At 36.9% G+C, this 15,274-nt stretch overlaps 1 protein-coding gene across 4 annotated transcripts in view; it reads right to left on the bottom strand.

Moving 5' to 3' along the window:
- The window catches only part of LOC116171098, a 55,592-nt gene that overhangs the window by 22,680 nt on the left and 17,638 nt on the right, over nt 1-15,274 (bottom strand). Inside the window, exon 1 of one of the 4 annotated variants that reach the window (XM_031487766.1) lies at nt 350-737. The exons of the other annotated variants lie outside the window; for them this stretch is intronic. The gene's annotated coding sequence lies outside the window, so the exon portion shown is untranslated. Of the gene's footprint in view, nt 1-349; nt 738-15,274 lie in introns of those variants that run through there. 4 annotated transcript variants of the gene reach the window in all.

Below are 15,274 nucleotides of genomic sequence, written 5' to 3'. Positions count from 1 at the left end.
TCTCTAGCCTAACACCTGCGAGTTATGGGCTGCAGACTGTGCAGGTGGAAGGCCCAGCAACAGTTGAACAAGTTGTCAGTTCCCCATTCACACGCTTAAGAAAATGGGTCGAATTTTAAAAAAATGCCTCCAAGAAACTTTTCGAAAACTTGCCGGAAAACTTTTTAATCTCGACCACTGCCGTGGCACGTATGCTTACTTTCGTAAGACTCATTTTCGCAATAAAGAGAACGTTGCGTGCAACACCTACTTTCGATTTATATTTTAGAAAAATATGTTACAGGTACCTCCAGACACCTACTAATTCGACTAGAAATCAAATATGTATCGCTTAGGTATAAATATTCACCTTAAATCTGTTGCACCCTGGTTTTCTCTCAAAGTAGGTACGTATTTGGGCATCCAATTCCAAATTTGCGCGGTTTCGCGGATCAACTTCGAAACAGGTAGAAATTTAAAACCGATTCGGTTCTCGTAACGGCACCACTCACTTTAGCCGTAGAATTTATTTTTATTTTCAAAATAAACATTCTTAATCACACGCGATCTCTAAAAATATAGGTAAAGTATAAATGGAATGTTGGCACTAAGAATAAATCAAATAATCGCCATTGGCGCGCGCTTTATGCGAGTTTTGCAATAAAAATTAAAAATACATAATACAGGTTAGAGCGACTCATTTAGGATAAATCCTTTGAAAGGAAGCGAAACAGATTGAATACTGTGCTCTATTCGTAACTGCAGTACACAATAAGCAAATTGAAGCTTGCGCACGCGTCGCCGGAAAGTTCACCAGGCGTTTATGTGACGTAGAACCCTCCGGAGCCCCCGGACACCGGAGCTGGTCAAGGAATTAGAAAAGATGTGCACGTTATTAACGGAACGGATCGGCGTAATTAGATTTAGAGCCATTACCTAGACCTACGCCGACACTTCCTGAAGTATCGGCGGAAAAAGTAAAAGTGCTCCAAACACTTTGCGAAATTGTCACCGTACGGAATGAGGTCATTTACCTTTGTCGCATCTTTAATCTATCAAAGCTAAGCTCCCCCTCACATACGCTTACCAACGGAAAACGGAGAACTTTTGTACTTTTATAAATTACAATTTATTATTATTAAAAAGCGAAGCCGCTGGTGTTTTTTCGTAACGACTTTACCTTACTTGCCTCTTTCCATTACTTGTTATCAAGTCACAATGTGAAGGCAATTTAATTGAACAATTCCGTTAGGTACGTCGGTGCGGGCTGGCTAGAAATTGTATTTACGGCAGAGTATTTGAATTTGCAAAGTATCGTGAGAAGCGGTGAATAAAGTACAGTTAATTGTAATTTAGTTACAAGTTTCAGCCGTTACAATTGCTCGCGAAGACTGCTCGTCATTTTTAAATATACCTAGTCTAAGCTTTTTGTGGAGCTATTAATCGAAATTCACCTTTTACCGCGCTTATCGCCACCCCTCTTAATTCCAGCATCAATTTGCGCCTTGCATTTGAATGAAAATGTGACGCAATAATAAAGATAAGAGTAACACACAACTGACCAGTTGAGTTCGCGTTGTAGCCGTTGGCCGTTGACCGAATTGCGACAATGAAAACGTACCTACCCTACCTCACATCCTTTACTCAACTCAAGAGGCCAAGCTATCAAACCAAGCGATTGTTTGCAAACTCTTCTTATTCTCTGTGGTGTTGGTGTTTCACTTTCTGAGTACCAGAACGATATCGGTATCAAATAAATTGTACCTTTTTTAAAGATTGCCTAATAATAACAATGTACGCGGTGGGCTCGAACAATTTTACCCTAAAATAAATTAAACAAATATAGCAAACGAGCGCCTGCGTATTGTATGACTAAAGCTAGGAGCTAGGCCCATTTTGAATTTCATGCATTCGGTTCATAACTAACAGAGATGTCAAAAGAGCCTTCCTTATTTTTTGCCCTTCATTGCCAAATTCACAAACTCTGATCTACAAACTTGATAGAGAATCAACCTGCCAAATTTCATTGTTAGCGCTAATCGGTCGACTCGTTTTCGTGGTGAACAGACAGACAGACACCGCAAAACTATGACCTCGTTAATAAGCGATAAAACGTTTAGGCTCTAGCTGTAAGTTATTATAAAATACGAAATATGAATATTAAAATTTTAGAGCGATATTTTAAGGTGGTCCGTAATCATGAAAAAGTAAAACGTCAACTCCAATAATATGGCAATATTCTTTTTTGCACGATCGGTTATTGTCGGCTACTTACTAATTCATTTTCAAGGCGGTAAGGTGCACTTACCAACGTAGGGCGGTAAGTGTATCATAGCAACGTGCTTAGCAGCTTAGCAACCAAGTGACAGTTATAGTAATATGCGACAAGTAGGATATGTGTCAAAAATCAAATTATTCTTTATTAATGTAGAAGTTAAATGTACAATTTGTCAAGTTACAAAAATTAGTTCGGGAATTAGACAGGCAATTGGAAAACACGGTGTTTATAGATTCTTCACAGTCGAAAACGGTTTTGTAGATTGTTTATCGATTAAAAATTAAAAATTCTAGAAAGATCATGTATTACAATTTGTAATAAGCTAAAGTTCATAAAAATGTAGTGGAACTCAAAAAAAGATAACAATTCTTGTTGTATTATTCACATAGGTACCACATGTAACAAGCTTATTGAAACTGGGTCAAATCCAATGACTCCGTAGGGTCACACCGAGGTACTCTGCCGCTTTTTTAGATCTGATTTAAGGGTTTATTAGTACTACTTTGGTGGAGGTTTGTGCCGTAAAAAGACACAATCGACTAACCTTGCACACTCGCTACGCTCATGTCTCAAACTTTGAACTCGAGTTGAAAAACTTCACTTTCTTCTGTAGCACTACAATTAACTATTATCCTCGTTTGAAGTTTTGGCACCACCATCAGTCAAATCATATCGGAGGATGCCACATTTTCTTCGTTGGTACCCACTTCTGACACTCCTATGCGCCATTTTGGTAGGTTTCGATAAAACCCTCCACAAAATAGGTAACACTAAATGTTTGACACATTTCTCATAGTTCGAGCTTTTATTGGCGACACGAGAAAGCGAGCCCGTGATTCGTGATTTGAAAAACTTTAAACCGCGTAACAAAATTCGCACCCCAAGGTAACTTTTGGGCGCTTGAAGTCGGTTACCCCTCGAAGAAGCACGAGTAAAGTTATTGACACGGCCCGGTAATACTCTTATTAGGCCATGGGTACACGTATAACATTCGTTGTTTTACTACAAGCGTTCTTCTATGGCAGCTCCTAAAAGAAATAAATGTTTAGGGATAACCATCCAGGACGATTTAAAATGGTCTGCACATATAAATTATCTCACTTGGAGTCATGAAACACTATCTGAATTTTAAAACTGCTTTACCACTCTAACTTTGAAAGTAGGGTGAGGTTCGGTGTAGTTTTTTGGGGTCAAAGTACCGGCTTTATGGCTTTATGGACCAGTTTCGAGCATTCTACTCCGAATTAGGTTTTCCTGCAGTTTTCCTAATTCGGAGTAGTATAGAACAACTTAAGACCTTCTGCAGAGGCATCTCTAAAAAGCTTTATGCGGATCACTCTGTAATTGGGCGCAAGCCTGTTGAGGGCCCAGAACAAGAGAGGGATAATAAATAAATAAATAAATAAATAAATAAATAAATAAAAAAGTTCAGAACACAAGAAGTTATTTAGAATTTAGAATACAAAAGGCCACAATCAGAACAATATTTGGTCTGACTTGTAAACTGTAAACATACTTTGCAAATTAAATAAATAAATAAAGATATTTGCTGCTAGCTAGCCTGCCGGCCAGCCAAACTGAGCTGAAAATCTACCTTTTTACAAATAAATTTGAAAAAATGCTCTAAAAATTACAGGTGAACTTAACTGCCCTAAGTTCTCGACGCGAATTCGATTAACACGAAATGAAATCCACTCTATAATAAATTACAGGGGGTTAAATTAACTTCGCTCGCGACATAAATCAAATACACCCTACGCAGCCTACGCTAAATGATAGGTAACCGACTTAACTGCGCTGACCACTTCACGATAATTTTCTCTCCCGTTCCACTACTGTTCCTATTTAACAGACACCCATTCAGGGACGCATACTTTTTCCACCGATAAAACTAATTTTTCCACCCAATCAGATTGCTTGACAGCCATAAATCTACTCAACGCAGCAACCTCGATAACGGCGACTGTAAAATAAACAGAATCTTATCTGTAACCTAAACCACAGATATACGTAAGGTATATCTGTGCCTAAACCAATCACGCTATATTCCGCAACTCATCATTTTTTCCGAAAAAGCAATTTTTCCCTACAAATACTAAATAGTAATAAATTAAACAAATATAGCAAACGAGACCCTGGGTATGGCTATAGCATGTGCAAAGCCAAATTTTAAACCTGATGTTAGTTTTGCTTTTATTAGAGTGTATTTGTATGAAATTTCATTTGAATGCCTCCATAAATAAGAAAGTTGGCACTGCGTATGCGCAAAACCAAATTTTGAAACTGGCGTTAAATTTGCTTTTATTCCAAGTGGCTATGTATCAAATTTCATTTAAATGAAATAAGAAAGTTCGCAATTCGGTCTGTAAATGGTCGAGATGCGCAAAGGGCACTGTGAATGCTGATTGATTAGGCTCAACTAATAATAATAATAAATAAATAATAATAAATAATAATAACTTTTGGAATTGTGTTTTATATGGCTAAAGCTATGCGCATATTGAATTTCATGCAATTCGGTTCATAACCAACGGAGATATCAAAAGGGCCTACTTTATTTTTTGGTCTACATTGCCAATTTACGAACTCCGATATGAAAATTTGATAAAGAATCCACCTGCAAAGATTCACCGTAATCGGTCCATTCGTTTATGAGTTATCGTGCTAACGGACGGACGGACGGACGGACGGACACCGCAAAATTATAAACTCGCTGGGAGCTCGTAAATGGAAAAATGCGGCTACTAAAATCCTCAGTAGATTAAATAAATTTCGACCTTGACAGTCAAAACAAACAGTTGGGTAAAGAATTACTGTGCAAAATTATTAACTACGCGGCGGGCTAAATATTCGGCACACTACAACGCAAAATTTTAGAGAATTGGTCCGCTCAAATAAAAGTGCACACAGAATAAAAACTAGACAAAATCGTAATCTCCTTTTTGCACTCTCGATCTTCTTAGGTGGAGATTCCTACGGCCTGTTACTAATGTCAAAGAGTATATACTCTTTGCTAATGTTGATAGGTCGTATATTGGTGATTCTCGATTATGCGTAGGCGTGAAGAATGCCTGCGATTGGTCGGCGATCTTCCGGACAATAATATTTATCTCCTGATCTCTTCGACAACGGAAAATGCTTCCTGCAGGTGGTCCTGTTGTAAAGAAAAATATAAATCTTACACAAATCGACGCAGGTCTCTAGAACTGCGGTGGATTGCTGCTTTTCCTTTGCGAGTTGGATTCTTTTATAGTTAGGATTGGATCGATTGGATAAAACCTATGAATATGCTAGTGTGAGAGCTAGAGTGTAGAGCCATGTTCTACCCTTCTATGTATTCATTCTAATGAAATGTCTCATCCGAAATAAATTGTGTTACAAATTATAACTTTCTGGTAAAAATTAATTTTATCTCTCATTGTATTCTAATTAAAGGTCTCAACGAAAGGAACCGTTTTCTACCAACTACTGCCCTTCTTTCTGTCCTCTTATCAATAGTACGGGGAGGGGAGGGGGGGGGGGGGGGAACTAGTTTTATCCTTCATGGTACTCTAATGAAAGGTCTCAACGAAAGGAAATAATTTCTACCAACCATAACCCTCCTCCTCGACCTCTTATCGAGATCGGGTATATTCCCTTACACCTCAAGAACGGATTGTCGGAAGAGGGTACTCACAAAGAGCGATTGAGACGTCTGCAAGAAATATATGTATTGGTGATGTCAAAACAAAAGCTATTTCGGTTTTTAAAAAATGCGCTTTATCTGCACAAGAGTTGTGCACAATTGACAATACTTGTTTAGAATTGTGTTCGTTTGTGGCTTCATTAATTGCCCCAATTGCCTAAACAGTTCGTTTAATCTATGATGTCATTGAGATTATAGCTCCACCAAAACACAAGATATGCAATTAATGAGATGGTAATGAGAGGTCTCATTGATAGAAATTGGTTGTTACATAGGAAGGTGTGGATTGAGATCGATGGGTGGGGGTGGACGGGGAGTGTTAGACACTGGTTTTATCCGTCTTGGTATTCTAATTAAGGGTCCCAACGAAAAGAATTGTTTTCTACCAGCTACCGCCATTGTCCCGTAGCCCTTATCGAAATCGGCTATAATGACACATCTCCTGTACTTTCTGAGGTATTTACCTATTTGAAATATGGTTACGTTAAAGAACTTACATCATTGGTCATGTCGATGGTGGTGCGAATCTACAGAGTGTACTTTTTGCAGAGGTCATGTTTCGTTTTCTACCCCTGGATTGTTTTCGGTGCACCACTGGTAGATTGTGAAACAAGAATTTCATTTTCAGATTTTTTTTAGAAACTTTTTGTCTCTTGTAATTTTTTTGTATCTGTGGCCGTTATCAAGAAAAAAAAATAAAAATCAATTCTCGGTAGTTGGCTAAATGAAAGTATAATTTTTAAAATGACCCTGGCTTTATTTGGATAATCTCTTGTTTTTATTAATTTAAACAGTTGGCTTTGAAAATATTATCTTGTATTTGCGTATGTTTATAAATTAAAGGTTTACATTGTAACGTACGGTAAAACTATAACACCCTGTAGATTGGTAACGTAGCGTTTGCGGACCTTGTTTATATAATATATGCCAAAGAATTAGCCCTTTCCATATGCACGTTCGCACGACCAAGTGATATCGCTATAATATTGCTGTATATTTAAGCGTTTTTTTGTTTCAAAACAGTGTTGAACAGGTTCCTTTAAGGGTGTTAGTGTATGTGATTGAACCGTTCTTGGAAACATTACCTGGGGAAAACTACTCGTTGCAACTTGATGAAACGCCTACGATGCGAAAAGCAGTCAAAAAACGTTTTTGCAATCCTTTGATGCTGGGTATAGGAAATGTGATATCAAACAACGTTTTCATGTAGATTTCGAAAATGCGATAAAATACAGGGTGTTCCATTTAAAATAAGAATGTTGCCTTCCACATCCGGTAAAACCGGAAGTGAAAGAGAAAATTTTCAGATTTTAATAATAGCCTAAATACTCTTTAGGGAACGGTTTGCGTGAAACAGCGTGTATATAACTTTTGAGTTGTTAGCAAACCTTAGATCTGTACTGTGTGCTTTCGTTTGATACGTGAAGACAGTTGCGTTTTGAATTGGCCGGTATTGTCGAATGGGTGGATTTGGTAATAAACGTTAAGGTGCGTATACAGATGCGAGCCGAACCGTTCGCGAACTGCTCGCAAACTGTTCTATGAAATTATTTTTAAAACGAACTTCCAACGATCCATGATAAAGCCGAACCAGCCGCAAACCAGCCACTCCATATTTAAAGCTCGCGAGCGGAAGAAAAACAACGAACATCACACAAACACGTCCCCAGTATGAACTGCAAATCCTTTTGTGTTCGTCAAAAAAAACCGACAGGAATCGGTTCGCCACGAACCGCTCAGATACGGTTCGCGAACGCTTTCAAATCCCGTCCTAATCTAACGAACCAGTTGTTCGCGAGCGGTTCATGAACCGTTCGGCTCGCATATGTTTTACGCACCTTTATTGGAAGTTCGTTGTAAAAATAACTTCAAAGAACAGTTTGCGAGCAGTTCGCCAACGGTTCGGCTCGGATATGTATAGGTATACGCACCTTTATACGGCACAAACCACCATAAACTAAGCACAAAAGAATGGCAGTTAATTTAGCCGATTGGTGCTGCTCAATTCGCGCAGTCAATTCCATGCGGGAAAATAGAAAACTTATTTTACCTGAAACCGTCAAGAAAATCTAAATTTCAGGGCTATTTTGATATTAGAAAGTTCCTAGTACAGTCCTAGTACATGCAAAATAACAATTAGATCGTTCATTGAATAAGTTAATTATAATGCAGACTATGTGGATATTTTTAAATATTAATATACCTACACAAAGGATAATGGTTGTTTAATTACTAACAATTAATGGAATATGTGTGGAAGTGATTATTTATTTCTTTAGTTTTACGCCAGTCATTCAAAGGTTTATACGCCTTTTCGTACCTCTTTCTTGACTTTGTGGGGAGCGAATATTGCACTACGGTGGCCGCAGCTTCGGCTACATTATAACAACGTCTCGCGTAGGTGCTCTTCTTCACTGATACCCGCTTTTGTACCTAGTTATAAAGACTGTATAGTTCAAAAGTACAAAGCATAAACTGCAAACTGCATTAAAAATGACACTGATTGTTTTAATTATTTTGAAATCTCTATGGAAACAATTAAATAAAGTGATTTTAGCATGCGTGATTAGGTATAAAAATTTCACACATATGAATAATTTAACTTGGAAAAGTTATCTACATGTTGCGGTTTCAGGTAAAATTTTATACATACTTACTCGTAATACGTCATGAAAGTGAGTCCACCTGACTTGGGGGCATTAAACAAAGAGATACTCGGACGCTGCGCCATGTAAACGACCACTTTCATGAGTTATTATATGTAAATAACTATTGTTTTGATCTCAAACTTGTCAAACGATAGGAAACGCTTACCGCATTAGAACTACTTTGACTTACATCTCTCAGGTCAGGTCGCAGGGGCTTTGCATAAGTTGTGAACGCGGTGTGTTTACACCGGACACTGTGGTTGTGAAGTTGCCAACATTGTATATAAGGAACTCCGTAATCTTTGAATCTTTGTTTCAAGGGTTGGTTTTCAGTTTGCATCTAATTGGTTGACCTTTGAATTAGATCGACTCCGTGACATTTTCCAGATAAACAGAAGTTAATATTTACACGGAAATGGAAATATCTACATAATTATGTATTTTGTACGAATAAGAAGATTGTCTGTCATACTGTGTCTATCTATAGAAGATTAAAGGGCTGGGATTGCCTGAAAAGAGAAGTACCCATAATAAAGGACAAAGTTTTTTTCGTTAGAATGTGCTGGTACCTAATAATGAATAGCGTAACTACAGCAGTTTTCTATACAAATATTTAAATCATTATACTCTCTTTAAGTGGGCCCCAAACAACGCAGAGGGAGCTTTAAACAAAAATGCAATTTGAATTGCATAACCACACGACAAGAAGATACAAAACACAAACGCGAGGTCGTTCACGGTTCCTTACAGACTGCTAGGTTAACAAAATTATCATTAGCTCTCTACCGCACACAACTTGAGGAGAATAATCAACGCTTGTAACGTAACTTATCAAGTAAAAATCGCGTAATTATTGGCATGGGGGACTTTCAAAATTAAGGTGGGAAAATTGGATCACAAGTGGCGACAGGGGCTTTTTGTTTGGAAGGGCCCTTAGTAAAACTCTCGATTCCTTCACTTAACGGTAAAAAGCCGACATCTAAGAAAACACCTTTGGAAATTCAATTCTTTTTCATTGTTACCATTGAATAAAGAGGTTTTTATTCAATGTCATTACGAAGTGTGTTTGTTATACTTATGCTTATGACGATCCGAGTACCTATTCAAATAACAGGGAACGACCAACTCGCAAGACTGTAACTAACGAAATGTTATTACAGTAGAGACGCGTTTTGACTTTTAGGACTTGGAAAAAGTTCAACCATATTTTCGTTTTTTTTTGTATTTTTTTCTGAAACGCTAGTGAAATTTCGAATTAGAACAAGCAAAAGCTTTTATGGAGAATGCATTTTTGTCAAAAAGTATAGTAAAAGTTTTTCTTCTTGTAAGGTCAATCCGGGGACATACGGTATACCGATTTTTTTTAAATTTTTTTAGGCGTTTATACCCATTTGTATCTCTCTTCCCCATGTCTTAAATTCGAGGGATGGTCTTTTGTAAATTAGTAATATACAGGCTGATTCAAATTCGAGGGCCACCATGGGTATCTCGGGAACTGTAAGAGATAGGATAGGTAGGTAGTTTAAATTTGGCAAAGTTATGTATTTTGATGCTTAACAAAATGCAGTTTTGAAACTGAAAATTCTGCCTACTTTCGGAGATATCCATTTTGAAAATCGTTTTTGTTTTTACTGAAGTTATTTACAAAGATATTTAATAATAAATGACGCATTATTATGGCTACTTTTTTCCCTCTACAAGATGCTAATTTAAAATTTTAAATCCGACATTTCGTCTCCGGTTAACTATCATCAACTTTGTTTTTTTCTTATGGAATTAATGTTTACTTTTTGTGTCATTTGATAGAGAATTTTTTTCTGATTTCAAAAATGTACACATCAGTTTTTTTAATGTTTGTAAAATTTGCCTACAAAACTGTCTTAAGTAACGTACGTAGTAGTTTCTTGCGTTTTTACGAATTAATAGCGTTATTTCGTATTAAAAATAGATGATGTTTTATATTTTTGAAATCAGAAAAAAATTCTTTATTAAATAACACAAACATTCAAAATTGCTTCCATAAGAAAAAACAAAGATGGTTGATGGTTGACTGGAGACGAAACGTCAAACTTAAAATTTAAAAGTACCATCTTGTAGAGGGAAAAAAGTAGTCATAATAATGTGTCATTTATTTTGAAATATCTTTTTTCTACAACTGTCAAAAAACCTGTCATTTTCTGACGGATTTCGAAACGCGAAGTACTAGATTTTTAAACGGTTAATTAATAAGTAAGGTTGCTATTGACAACGTGCGCGAAATCGTCAACAGTGAAAAAAGTATTTCGCGCACGTGACAAAGTTGAACTTAAACAGCAAATTTAATTAACAATCGGTTCAGTTGTAGAAAAAATATTGTATATAACGCTAGCGCGAAGTTATTTCGCGCATTTGACTGATAGGTATTTTGACTCGGCTTCGCCTCGTCCAAATACCTTCAGTCTCAATACGCGAAATTGAACTTCGCGCTCTTGTTATATAAATAACTATTTTAATAACTTCAGTAAAAAATAAAAACGATTTTGTAAAATTTCATTTTTCTCCGAAAGTAGTCGGAATTTTTTCAGTTTCAAAACTGGATTTTGTCTTTGTCAAATGTAAACTACCTACCTACCTATCTCTTACAGTTCCCGAGATCCCCATGGTGGCCCTCGAATTTGAATCACCCTGTATAAGTCAATTATTACACATTACACTAAACTAATATCTACTAATATATAATAGGTACTATCATTGAATAAAGAGCTTTAATTGCAGTTCAAAAAATTTTATTTGCAACAAAGTATGGATTATAAATTTACGGTATTTTAATCTGCAATAAGCAAAGATAAAGAATAAGGGAGACGGTCAAACAAATCGCATTACAAATAAACACCCACACAAGGTCGCCGCTTGCCAGACATCAACAACAATATACAACAACTAAACCCTTTGTTCTAAAAAAAATTTTGATATTTGTTGTAAAGGAATGTTACCTATCCCCATTTCTATTATTTATTTCATACAACGATAGGTAGAGGGTAGTTACACCGTTTGCAATGAATAGGAAAGGGAAACCAAATAAATATCGAAGCAAGGAGTGTCAGCAAATTCTACTATTACACGCTCTGTTCAACCTTGAAAGAGAATCGCTAAATGATTTAACATAGGCAACTTACATAGCCTGCTAGTTTTTTTTGCTCGTAAATTTTTGTCTTTTATTATCCCCATTACACAGTACTAGCCTAGTTAAAAAGTAAGAACGAGTCCATCGCAAGATAGTGCTTATTTCATATGTCTTTATCGTATTTTTTACTGATTTCATAAAACTCTTGGTGGCACCCTCTGTGAGAAAGAAGCTACACTGTTGACCGCGATATTAGTCACAGTTGCGTAGTTTATTTCCATTTCGCCAGTTTACATGTCCATTTTTCAGAACTTCATTCACCACTTTTATTATGAAAACTTTTGAGCTTCACATGAATTGCCAAAATATAGATAAGTATTCAGGCTACCGATCCCATACACTCGTATTGCTTAAAATGCTCCCTAATTTTTGCAATTAATTCCTAAAGTATGAACTCTTTTGACGCATGTTTTCTAGATTTTATAAACATATATTAATGGACAAAATATCAGTTTATATTGTATGGAAACTATGCTCTGTACATCTATCTACCTAATACATATTTTTCCGATCATATACACCCCTTGCTTATGGAATGGTGAATGAAGTTCAGAGGCAATGCACGCCCCATTGAATTACATGTGCATCACCAGTTGCCTATATTCTCTAAATCCAAACCTTAATCAGAAAAACTCGATTTGTCATAGGTGTAGATGCGACCAGAAATACTAAAATGAAACGCGGCACACTCGAGCACTAGTCATTGTTAGTTGATTTAAATTAGACGCACCCGCCTATTAGATCAGCTTTTATTTCGATATCCACTTATTAATAGCGATATGCTATAGATATTAATTCCGTATTGTTATATGATGCCTACGAATTCCTGCTTTTGATGTGCAAACGGCTTTCATACTATACCTATCACCAACAGCATCGTAGCCGGTAATTCGCAAAGGTGAAATTAGTTGATTTATTGATCAGGACCAGCAATCAACACCGCAATACTGAATGTGCACAAGGTTATTTGACGTCAATCTAAACCAAACGTGGGTATTGCATTTACAGTCTAATACAATTTCAAACCACATTGGATAATATCCCATCAGCATTACGACAAAAAGTTGATTATTAAATAATCGGTATACCTACCTGAAATAGCCAAAATAGGAAAAGTTTCATCCAATTGTTTCCGTTTGAAAAATAAGTAAGAGTTCTCTTCTCCACTTTGATAGTTTGATATATTTATTCTATTGGTGGTACCTACACAACCACAACGACACGTTTTTATTTACAACGCTATTTACAAGATTGTTACAACTTTTTTTAAGTGAATTTCGTCAAGGCCTTAAAACAACAAATTTCTCAATCCCCATTGTTCGTGATAGGAAAATACTTGCAAAATATCGAGGGATCAAAAAAGGATTGACGTCAAGTCACCTTTGGAAGTTCAAGTTAAATGTGATTTCCCATGTAAACAAAAATTCCAAAGGTGACTCGACAGCAACTCATTTGTGATCGCATAGTACTTCTATTGTAGCTAACCCTGTGAAATCTGTTTTAGATCACTTTTTGATACACTTATGCATACGTTTTATTACACTGATGTATGTTGCTATGGCTATGGTCTTTCTGGAAGATTCAGGAAACTAGTTATTTTTGATATAGTGACCGTCCATGTGGAAACTCAAATAGCACTCCAAGTGGTTTTATGTTGCATTGACCAGTCAACATTTTTCTGAACTTAATGATCAAAACATCAGTTTCACTCGTCCTTAGTGTTTGCCATACAAACATTTTGAAACCGAGCGTAGCTTCAACAAACATATGAGATTGAAATACCTTCAGGGTTTAGATAACAAGTTTCTCGTAAAATTTCAAAGCAAGTTAGCAAACCTAAACCAAACGCGAGAGTCCTTGACCGAATTCCCAAAGGAGCAAGAATCCCTGCATTCTGCACCATAATATATATTATCACGTTTGTTTGCAAATGTTTCTTCTAAGATGGGAAGAAGGAATGCCAAAATCTGTTTCTTTTCTCTTAATAAAAACCATTGCTTTCTGATAATGCGTCAGTACTTCAAGATGATACACATTCTGCCCTATAAAATTTTCGGAACCTTCGGATGGCGCACGTCGTGAAGAATTCTATATTAATTTTTTTCCGAATGAGCCTTCGTCAGGGGTTGATGGAACTGGAAGACCACAACACGAATATGATTTCACAATCGAATTGTAAAGCAGGACAGCATTTGAGCAATCTCTCCGGAAAAATTTCAAGAACAAGCTTTGAACATACTACACGGATCCCCTTTATGTGGTTTGAATAAAAAAGGAACCTACATCCTATTGCTAAATTGGCATGTCGATATGTTGACCCAGCTATTTTCTGTACAAAGGGAAGTGTGAAACAGTGGTACATTCTTTGAGCAGTAACAAAGAGACCAAACGAAGTTTTACTATACCCATCTACTTTACTTTGTAAACGCGCAATTGGTACAGAAGAAAAGAATTGAAAAATAGTGAGAAAAGTTGGGGATGTAGTAAAAATGGGCATATAAGAAGCTATAGTACAGCGAAGAATCACCAAGAAAAACCAGAGTGGGGTAGGTGGGAAGTGTTTTAAGTTATTCGCCAGAGACGGTCATCTAAAGTCCATTCCATTTCTGGAAAAATATGTAGGATGTACGGGTACACCAAAGACCAGCGTAAGATCTGACCTAGTGACAATCGTCAAAACTGAGGGTGAAGACGACAACTGGTGGTCAAATGACTATGGTGTAGAAGCTGACGGTCGACATTGGTATTGGATTCCAAAAGAATTTTGGAAGTGAACTTGATGAGAAAATTTGGGTTTACGACAGATCTCAAGAATGGAGTAGTTTGAGTGGATAATGAAGGAGTTCCTATTCACAGACAAGAAGCCGGCCTGGAATATGTAGCGCATGTGGATGATGTTACCCTTGGAAAAAACTGCTTAGATGTGATGGAACCAAATTTTACCAATCTGGACCGTGTAATTTTGATTGATGGGACGTGTGTCGCAGTAGCTGCAGTAGTGGGTCGAGTAGAACACGAGTACTCCCCCCCCCCCCCACTGGGGCATGACCTTTAAGTTTTCACACACAGTGATGATCGGATTTCCCAAGGTCATTGCCCCGGATTTCCCAAAGTCATACCTCTGAGATTTCCCAGGGCGTGGACTTGAACTTTGATCCAATCTTAGATACTGGATCATAGTTCCAAGGTCATGATCTTGAGTTTTTGACTTTTTCCCAAGGTCTTTGCGACATGAGTGCGTACAATTTCAAAATGAAGAGGAAAAAGCAAACAAGCAAGTAACCAAAACAAAAAAAATACATATAACGTTATCTTAGTTCATGTTTGAAACCGTTACTTTTTTCAAGTTTCACGCATAAAAAGAGAGATGCACAGTTATGACTTTAATTGCGCAACGTTAAGAGAAAGATGATGGTGAAGTTGTTATAACTAGTAGTAATATTATGTTTTACGCGCGGGCTGGAACACCCCCAAACTAAGTGAAATTAGAAGGCTATTTCGCATTCCAAATTAAGGTCATT

The sequence above is a fragment of the Photinus pyralis genome, unplaced genomic scaffold, assembly GCF_008802855.1.
Source record: "Photinus pyralis isolate 1611_PpyrPB1 unplaced genomic scaffold, Ppyr1.3 Ppyr1.4_LG5, whole genome shotgun sequence".
NCBI classification, from domain to species: domain Eukaryota; kingdom Metazoa; phylum Arthropoda; class Insecta; order Coleoptera; family Lampyridae; genus Photinus; species Photinus pyralis.
Note: the sequence above shows the minus strand (reverse complement) of the source record. Positions and strands in the feature narration are given on the sequence as shown.